Genomic DNA, 11,190 nt, shown 5'->3' on the forward strand with positions numbered 1-11,190 from the left:
ACTCTACCCTTTAAATCTGGTTGGTTTGAATTGCAAGGTGTCCACCATTTTTTGCACCATAACATCCTCACAAGTGAATTGTCAGTCTGGATTTCCTAAAAGCTACTTTTGTTGACGAGCACTGGATCAAAATAAATCCCTAAATTTTAAACAGTTTGTGCAGAATTTTATTTGCACTGCATATGATGATGCCAGCTCTGATTCATTGTACACTGGCATAGTGTGGCATAATTCCAAAGTACATTAACATTTGGCAGCACAAAGTCCCATTTTACACCAGCAAATCAAAAAACAGTACTTAGTTTAAATGTGTTTTCAGCAGTAATCATCACTAAGTTAATAATCACACTTAGAGAGATTAGAAAAAAGAATAGCCTGAGAAATGGGAATATAACATTTGTGCAGTAGGGATGCTCTTAAATTTAGAGCTGGTCTGTTATTGAGACCAAATATAGAGGCAATGTTACACTGTATCTAATTCTGTTATGCCTGATAGGAAACTGCATGATGTTAATAGTGGGTGCCAAAAACAGAAAAATATATTATTTTGTAGTACTAATGAGTACTAAAATGATCAAAATGATACATACACATGGCTTTCCAGTGCACTAGAATTATGTAACTCTAGTGAGAAGACATTGATTTTGCACATTGCTGGAGCCAGCTCAAAATGTTGTTAAGACTGTTGGGAAAGCCAACCCATTACATATAGTGACACTGAGAATCAAACAGACTGCTTTTGGCTATCAATGTACGGAAAAGTGAAGTTTCTTTTCTTGCAGATAGGCACAACTTGAACCCAAACCCCATGTGCCAACATCTTTCTCACAGTCTCTCCGTCTATTATAATTCCTGGCTGCAATGCAAAAGTATATGTTTCCTTAGCAATAATAAACATGGCTTAATGCAAAAATGTACAAGATAATACATTTCATTCGTGCTGCTTTGGGACTAATTCATTGTTCATTTGCAGTTGCCAATAAACTGCAAGACTGTTTTTGTACAGATCTTTCCTGTTGTATGTGTATATTTTGTGAGAAAGTGAAGTCCTAAAAAATATGCATGTGGAAAAATATGTTGTAGAATCTAATCTGATTCTTACCACCCTGCATGGGTGAATAATCATAGGGTAATTCTTAAAGTGCTTACCAGACACAAAGTACATTGAGGGTAAAAATATTTAGAAGTAAAATAAATGAAAGTTTTTCCTCACTGAATTAAGGGATTTGCACAATGCGCTTTTCAAAGCTTGCTGTAGAACCGGCAGTCAGACAGACTTGCTCACTGCGACAACATTATTAACAAAGACCAAATATTTTTTAGTTGTACAGCCAGACTGGGTTTTCTATTACCTGTGAGCTGTAACTGTTATAGATCAACACATGTATATAATAGTGGAATAAAATAAAATGAGAGTTATAAACTAATGATATTAAATAAAACTAATTACAATACTCCCATTAATATTGGAATTTGTTAACCAAATATTTAAGATTAATATTCCTTATTATGGGCATAAATACAAATGTAAACACGCAAGCAGTTATTAGCAACTAAATTCATATTAACTGAGTTCTTCCTAACAAAAGTACAGGTCCAAATATTGATGAATTATGTCTTAAATGCTTACAAATCAGATTGTAGAACTATCTACTATTTAACTATCTAAAGTGCCAGGTAAATCTCAACAGTAACAGTAACAGTCATATGTTTTTGAAGAATCAGGTCACACAGCAAGTCAAAACAAAAAGGAAGAAGGACATGAACAGAACTTGACTGTGCTAATGTCACATTCACGGAGTTAGAGAACAACTGTCTCAATGATTCAGCAGCCAGCACAGCATGCCCAGTAATTGCAGTGAACTCTAACTACTCTGAAAAAGACAGCTTGACAGCACAATCACACAGGTTTCACAGGACATGCCTTGTAGGTTCCAGGATGGACAACATGGGGATATAATTAACATAACACATTCATTATCCTTCAGCGCCAGACTCATCTCATTTTCTTTTATGGCTGCAGGTGAATGTGATACTGAGTCCTTGTTGCCTGATAATGAATGTTTTCAGGTTAGGGTTGGCAGATGGCCCTGCCTCCTTACGATGCTTTGTTAATGACTTGACAACTGTCATGTCTGACTATCTGTGGCGATATCCAGTGACACTGCAGATTCCTCACCTTTAGGACGTAATAACCTTTATTTGCCCAAGTTCCAACTTTACATTTGGCACGAAAGATCAATTCAAAGTTATATTGTGTAGGAAACATTGTAGACAGTTGTTTTTAAACAAGGTTTCTAAGGCGCTTTGTATGATCAGCGGAATATTGTCCTGGATTTTGCGTTCAGTGGCAAAGTGATGGCGCTTGTCACTGACTTCGGAGAAAGCTGTCCACAAAATTCTCTGTTCACCTTTCCCAATGTTCATTTGATTCTGGTGCCAAGTCTAGGCAATCTCTAGCATTCAGTAACAGTGATGTCATCAAGCAGGCTAAGCAGCCAATCATATTGAAGAATTCTCACAGGCAGCAAACCAGGAAGTAAAAAGCACTGCTTATCCTTCACTTTTTAATCATTTTATAGAGAGCGAAATAAAGATTGGGACATACGTATGGAATTAAGGTAGAAGCTGAAATATCATAAATAAACTTTAAAAAAAAATCAAAATTTTTACTATATTAAAAAAAATATGGACCCAAATCCATAGCTAAGGAGTACACCATCGATATCTAAAGGAAATCTGCACTTACCTCATGTGAAACCCCTTCGAGAACTTACTTTCAAACGCCAAAGGGTTGTGCACAGCGTAGTACCCCAGGGAGCCCAGGAACGCATCTTTGTTGTGCATATGTGAATCTGGGATCGGGTGGGGCGGTGCTCCTTTCATTTCCTGACTCTTCGCCATTGAGGAAAGAAAGGAGATTGCTGATTTGTATGATTTATAGAAGACAAGGCAGTATCAAACATTCATTAAAAAACACAGACCAAAGCTTCATGCAGATATAAGTTACGAGCCGACAGGAGTACATCACACTTACATTTATAGTAAACTAACTAGGCTTGGCAGCTACTCAAATCTTCAAAACAACAAATAATGGAGCAATATTTATTTTAACATTGTGACAATCTTTAAAGTTGTCTAAATCAAAGCATTTATTTTTGTGCTGGGAACCTGACAGATAGTTAATTTCTGGGTAAATTCAACAGGAACACTGGGGACCTTTCTTTGTCTCTCTTTTATGCAGATAAACGTGACTCTAAAGTGGAATCCAACATTAAAAGGCTGCTATTATAATAAATTCTGTAACTGCAATCTTCTTATGGTAACAATCTGTCATTGTAAATCTCTCATTAGAACAAAGCATGTTTATTCAAAATTCACAGCCATCAATTGTTACAAACCTCTTACAACACATACTGGCAATACAGTCTCTCATTGCTTTTGACTCTTGATTATTAACTTCTCATTAAAATAAGGTTACAGACCGAACAAGGCTTAACTCTTTTGGGGGGTTCTAAAAGAGATATTACTGTGTAAAAGTTGAAGTTCACGTCAAACCACTGATTCAGTGCAGATTGCCGTCTGCGGGGTCTTCAACAGAGGAGCAGGTGAACAATGGCAGCAACTTCTACATTTGCATGTTTAACTGCGTACGTGTGGACACCAGAAGTTGCTGTCAGTTTTGCAGGGTAATGATGGCGAGCACTGACAGTCTTGCCATCATTAAAATCCCCAAATCCAGGCTCTTACTTTTCATTGAAAAAGGAGAATGTGATAGCCTTCCTTCTTTTCCAGTTGCAGCCACCTGAAGTCTGATGTTTCCAACTGAAGAATCATCATACGTATGCAATGTAATAATAGAAGCTCAAATTCAAACTTCTTGGCTACTCTGAGGGTGAGAGAGCTCAATCTTTTAGTCTTAGGGGGGAAAACTCCCATTAGCATCCCCCCCCCACACGGGCACTAACGGGAAGTGCAAAGTACACAAATTTTTCCCCCTTAGTTTCTATGTTTAAAATAAAACTAGTTACGATTGTCCAATTCTACAGAAGCTGTGTCTGATATGCAACAATGTCTGTGTCTGAAAATACTAAATGGTTAAGAAGATATTCATTTTATTGTTTAAAACCATTTAATAAAGATATTGAAAGAAGCAGAAGCACCATTGGATTCTACTGATGACCTTCATTCAATTGAAATGATTGATATCAATAACCAATAACTGCCCATTTCTTGCCGGCGATCTTGAAGAATAGTTGGATTTACTAGACCCTTGAATGATTTGCTATAAGGGCATAACTGTTTTTTCGAGATTCATTTTATAATCAGAATGTCTCAATTTATACAAAGTATATACATAAAATAAATAATCAATAAATTGATGATAGTAGCACATGACTGCCAAATAATGAAGACTTGTTTTTCTTGTTCAACCATCAATCATGGTTAGGTGATACTTTATACTAAATACCTGCTACTAAATGGTCAGTAACAAGAGCACAAGGCAGAATAAAAAAATGCGAGAAATAGTTATATTTATTGAAATCAACCTGGAATAAAAGTTGCTACTCAATGTAAAATTAGTGCATCCACCCAAGAAGATCATTCCTGTTCAATTCATCGACAAAACATATTGGCCCAGATTTTGCAGTCAGCAGTGAAGGAACGGTGCTCGCCCTTCATTACGCTTACAGTTGCCCACAATGTTTTCATGGGCTTTTGCATGGCAACTTACAGTCAGTCATCGGGAGTCCAAAACAGTGCGCCCTCTAAAGGAAATCTGGGACCTGTGTCTGCAGGACAAGCAATCAGATTGAAGGCACGCAGAGTCTAAACCAGGAAGCGCAAGTTAGAATATTTAATTCAGTGTAAAATCATGCACAGAAAGCGAAATAAACAGATGGGATTACGAGAGAGAGATAAGAGACAGCAAGACAATGTTAAAAAAAAGTTTTATTTTAATTTGGAATTAAAAAAGAAATCTCGAACAATAATTAAGATCTGAAGGAATGAGACTCCACGTTTGTAAAATTAAATATTTAGGGCCAGAGAGGTTTTTGTTGTAATTGAGAATTATTACTGTGTTAAAAATTCACTGACACTTGAATGGCCAAACCCTAACTTTTTCTGGCTTTGTTTGGTGGTTAAATAGTGTATAAGAACTGCAACTTCACGCCATTGCACGTATGTGAATGCTGAGTCTCTCTGCGAGCTATGGGTGTAGCGGAGCTTGTGGAGGAGCAGAGTATATAGGACAACAGCTTCCTGCTTTCCCCCATTTAACTGCGCGTGTGCAAACGTGGATGTTGCTGTCCAATTTACTCCCTAATAAACGATGAGTGCTGATAGCCTCTCTGTTATTTCTACAGCAAAATCAGGGCTCTTTTCCTGAACGAATGACAAATATTATCTATGGTCTACTAGTTTTTGAATAATCCCATCTAAACTAAATATTAGCAAGTCAAATATTTTTTAAACAATTCCACTTGATGTTTGTGAATATTTTCGGGCTTTAAATTCAAATTATTATTCAAGTTTACATATTTTATTTTTGAAAGTTGCTTCTGGGAGGAATTTTATAAAATTAAAACATGACATGACTATTGAGCAGCCACGTTTGTCTGCCGAAGGAATGTCACAAGTTTTTATGCCTGTTTCCAAGAAACAGATTGGCATATAGGCAAGGGAAAACTGAGGTCACCAAATAACTGTTGATCCAGTTAAGGCAGCCATATTGCAATTTCCGCAGACTTAAGGAAGCAGTGGACCTGTCGTCTATAAGTCAAGCGCAAACATGTTGCCATGTGACAATACGGACAATTATGTGCTCCTGTCATTGTGCCAGTGGAGCAAGTAGAGTATTTGGCTGATGGAAAATCCTGCCGTTTTATCTGGGGTCTAGGAATTTTGTTGGAAATTTCATCAGAGTTTTGGTTGCTAGGTAGATCTACGTTCTGTTGACAAATTGTGTGTGTGTGGTGTGTGAGAGAGAGAGAGATAATGGGAGTTGTACTTTTCATCTTGCTCCTATGGAACTAGAGTATTTAGAATACACTGTGACAACCAAGAAAAATATTTACAAATTTCAACTGGGAGGCGGGAGCTTTTTAATACAGTTTAAGCAATAAAATAAAAATTCTAACCTAAAGGTGCTGTTTGGGATTAGGTTTTTGTTGTGTCACTGAGAAGAACTGAGGTTTGTGCCAGGACTAAAGGAAGTAAAGGACAGAAAAAAATTGCCTAGAAATTCGGCCATACAGAGCCCATTTTCCACCATAAGCCTCTAATATGATGGGCAGGAAATACACGCTCACTACGTGCCGGAAGTGCGTCACGTCACTGCTGCCTAACCACCCCCCCCCCCCCTCCCACCGAGATACTGACATTACCTCCACTGGCCACCGCTACCAGCCCCCATAGCCATCGCTACCTTTCAACCCGATCGCTCCCCCTTCCTGTTAACGCCCCCATCCCCACCCCACCGCCTTCAAGATTTAGCAGCCTTGGCACATGTGACAGGAGCACATAACAAGAAATTAGATGTGTGCCAAGTTTACAGCCCACACAATTTTCTGTCTTGTTAATCTTAATGAATGGAACATTGACCATGCTGCGAATCAGTCATGCTGGCCTCCATGCTCAAATTCCAGAAGTATTTGTCTGTCATGCAAAGCTCTGAACCGGAGGCATTAACATTCCCCCCAGGAAGTTTTGGGCAGGGAAGAGCAAGGAAAGATATTTGCATCTTAAACAAATGTTGTAAATTGATAATTAAATAGTATTTTAAATATTAGAGTTGATTTTTCACCAGCTTTCGAATTTTTCCTTCCAGGTTTTCCACTGTGTTCTTTACTTCTCATATTGAGCCGGATTCTAATTAACCATGCACCCTGCATGCTAACAAGGTCCCTTATCTTGTTTTCCACTGTTCGGAATCCTGGCCAGCAGGCCAGCACGTCTGTGAAAAGCTGATGGAAGGAAACAATTTTTAAAACCATTTTTAATGTATCTTTTTTCTCCAATCATTCTTATTGTTTTGCTAACGTTCCACGGATACATTTAAGAACTGATTTATTTTGAAGCTGCTAAGTGTATGAAGTTTATTTTTCTTTTCAGGTGAGCATGTCGGGATTACTCATGCATTGAGAGATGCCACAGATGGTTAGCAGTGTCACAGAGAGACTGACTACAGAAGCTTTTCTCAAGAGTGCTTCAGAGAAAGATGTTTCTGAAAGAAGATGGCATCTGTAAAGTGTCTCCCACCATGCCAATGCTCATTCCATCTAAAGGGGCACTGTGGCACCAAACTGGAAGCAGCGCTATACGTGCCGCCATTTAGCAAGCCACTGATTGCTGAGGGTTGGAGGTGTTGGAAGCACATCAGTCACAGTATTTCATGCAATGTTTGGTCGATGAGGGAAAAAAGCATGATCAGGAGAGCAGCCAAACTGGCTGCTCTTGCCATTGTGCCATCAACCGTATCTGCAGGCCCTGGCAGTGACATTTGGTAGTGGCTTCAAAGTCTTCCTGTCAGCAGGATGCCAGTTTCTGCTGCAAGGACACCTGCTGCCAACCTGCACCATATGATTGACACCGCCAGTGGCAGACAAGGTTACCAATGCCTCAACCAATGCTTCTTCCTCCTGGGAGACGTACTGCACTGCTGACCCTTGGAGAGAGGATACTCTAGAGTGACAAATAGGGCACACCTTGCTGCACCTACCTCATACAGTAGCATCTTCACTTCAGCAGGCCATCAAACAGGGAGTTATCTATCACATGCCTGTGACTTTTTTTTTGTTGTTGGCCCAGACAACCTTTGGAATGACTAACAAACTGTTTACCCCTGTACGTGGTCATTTACCTCTAAATGGCTACTGTTGAGTATGGAGAAAGAGTCAGACTGAACACTGTGAGCTCAAAGTGTGACCGTAGTCTTTTATTGCAGGTCTCCAGAGTGCCTCTCCAACCTGTGAAGCCTCCTTAAATACCTGTGCTCCCAAGGGATTATGGGATCCCTTGGGACTCCAGGGGATGAGCCCTCTGGTGGCTGTACAGAGTAAATACAAGTATACATATATAACAACACACCCCTTCAAAGTTAATAGTGTAACTATTTACAATTTGAGTCGATCTGGGGCCCTTCTTGCCCTGGTTGATCGTCTCGGTGTGAAAGCTGGTGTTGTTGAATCATTTGTTGGGCCCTCGCTGGGCTGCTGTGCAGTTGGCCTTGCTGGGCTGCCTGGTGTGTTGGGCCCTGCTGGGCTGCTGTGGATGATGGGTTTTGCTTCATGGTCAACCGTGGTGCCAGTTGCCACTGGTGTGTATGTTGGGGGATCAAAAAAGGTAAGGTCCAAGGTGGGTTGCTCAGGATAGTCCATGAATCTGAGTTTGATTTGGTCCAAGTGTTTCCGGTGAATGAGTCCATTTGAAAGTTTGACCCGAAACTTTGGTCATGACAGTGCTGGGAAGCCACTTGGGACCTTGTCCATAATTTAATACAAATACAAGATCATTGATTTCAATCTCCCTTGACACATTTGCGCTATCATGCTATGCACTTTGTTGAAGCTACCTGCTCTCTACCTGTTCATGTAGATCACGGTGTACTAACGAGAGCCTTGTCTTAAGTGCTCTTTTTATGAGCAGTTCAGCAGGTGGGATCCCAGTGAGTGAGTGGGGACTTGTGCGGTAGCTAAGCAGGACTCGGGATAGGTGAGTCTGCAGTGAGCCTTCAGTTACCAACTTCAAGCCTTCTTGATGGTTGGCACTGCTCTCTCTGCCTGACCATTGGACGCTGGTTTAAACGTGACATGTTTGATTCCGTTACAGGTCATGAATTCTTTGAACTCAGCACTGGTAAAACATGGCCCATTGTCGCTCACCAGGACATCGGGTAGGCTGTGTGTGGCAAACATGGCCTGCAGGCTTTCAGTGGTGGCAGCGGACGTGCTAGCTGACATTATCTCACATTCAATCCACTTGGAGTACGCATCGACAACCACAAGGAACATTTTACCCAAGAACGGACCTGCATAGTCGATGTGTGCCGTAGACCATGGTTTGGAGGGCCAAGACCATAAACTAAGCGGGGCCTCCCTGGGTACATTGCTTAACTGTGAGCATGTATTGCATCTGTGAACGCAGGACTCTAAGTGCGCATCGATACCAGGCCACCACACATGAGATCTGGCTATTGCTTTCATCATTACGATGCCTGGGTGGGTACTGTGGAGGTCATTGATGAAGGTGTCTCTGCCCTTCTTGGGGACCACTACTAGATTGCCCCACAGAAGGCAGTCTGCCTGTATAGACATTTCATCTTTGTGCCGCTGGAACGGCTTTATCTCTTCCTGCATTTCCACTGGGACACTGGACCCGTGAAGCACGCAGCTTTTGACTAGAGATAATAAGGAGATCTGGCTTGTCCAGGTTTTGATCTGCCGGGTAGTGACGGGTGATTGCTCATTCTCAAATGCTTCCATAACCATGGCTAGATCTGTGGGCTGTGCCATTTCCACCCCCGTGGTGGGCAATGACAGCCAACTGAGAGCATCGGCGCAGTTTTCTGTGCCTGGCCGTTGGAGGATGGCGTAGTCGTATGTGGACAATGTGAGCGCCCATCTCTAGATGCGGGCCAATGCATTGGTATTTATCCCTTTACTCTCGGAGAACAAGGATATAAGTGGCTTGTGGTCAGTTTCCAATTCGAATTTTAGCCCAAACAGGTATTGATGCATTTTCCTTACCCCATAGACAAATGCTAACGCTTCTTTCTCAATCATGCTGTGGACTCTCTCAGCCTTAGACAGACTCCTGGATGCATAAGCAACTGGTTGCAGTTTCCCGAAATCATTAGCTTGTTGCAATACACACCCGACGCCATATGACGACACATCACATGCTAGTACCAAATGCTGACATGGATCATACAACACAGCAATTTGTTTGAGCATAACAATTTTCTCGCTTTCACAAAGGTATTTTCTTGGCTTTTGCCCCAAACCCATTTGTCCCCTTTTCATAGTAAGACATGTAGTGGTTCTAGCAGGGTGCTGAGACCCGGTAAGAAGTTACCAAAGTAGTTCAGGAGTCCCATAAACGACCGCAGCTCCGTCACGTTCTGTGGCCTCAATGCATTCTCGATTGCCTCCGTCTTTGCGTTGGTGGGCCTGATGCCGTCCGCTGCAATCCTTCTCAGGAACTCCACTTCAAGCGCCAGGAAAACGCGCTTCGAGCATTTTAACCTGAGCCCCACGTGGTTGAGTCGACTAAGAACCTCCTCCAGGTTCTGCAGATGCTCGACTGTGTTCCGACCTGTTATCAAGATGTCGTCCTGGAAGACCGTGGTGTGTGGGACCGTCTTCAGTAAGCTTTCCATGTTTCTCTGGAATATCGCCGCCACCGATCGGATTCCAAATGGGCATCTGTTATAAACAAAAAGACCTTTGTGTGTCTTGATGCAGGTGAGGGCCTTCGATGATTCCTCCAGTTCCTTCGTCATGTAGGCTGAAGTCAGATCCAGCTTCATGAACGCCTTTCCTCCCGCCAGCGTTGCAAAGAGGTCGTCGGCCTTTGGTAGTGGGTATTGGTCCTGCAGGGAGAAACGATTGATAGTTACTCTGTAATCACCACAGATTCTGACGGTGCCATCTCCCCTGTGGACTGGGACAATAGGACTGGCCCACTCGTTGAACGTGATCAGGGAAATGATGCCCTCTCTTTGCAGTCAGTCTAGCTCAATTGCTACCCTTTCTCTCATCATGTATGTAAAGTCCTGTTCCCTCAGTACAGATTCACATGAGGTATGTAGTGAAGTCAAGGTCACTCTGGACCTGCACCTTTATTTCACAGCTCTGGAATGCTGCATTTGCCTGAGACCTATCCTTATATACCTGTCTCTTGCAAGTGCACCCCTGGTGGTAAGATATGCTGGTGCTTACAGTCATATCTTATTACAGTCATGTATAGCATGTTAGGATACAGTTATATATAATAATGTAAGATACATGACATCACCCTCCCCCAAGGTCTTATTGTCTTTATAGGTTCAGTCTCTCAGGTGGTCTACGCTCTCGCGTGGAGCGTCTGAGTTGTGGTTCAGTTGTTTGCCTTGGTGTCTGTTTTTCTTTGGGTGTGGTTTTTGGTATCTCGCCTGGGCTGTCTGTTTCGATTGGTGTGATTGTTGTT

Source organism: Pristiophorus japonicus, chromosome 8 (assembly GCF_044704955.1).
Source record: "Pristiophorus japonicus isolate sPriJap1 chromosome 8, sPriJap1.hap1, whole genome shotgun sequence".
NCBI classification, from domain to species: domain Eukaryota; kingdom Metazoa; phylum Chordata; class Chondrichthyes; family Pristiophoridae; genus Pristiophorus; species Pristiophorus japonicus.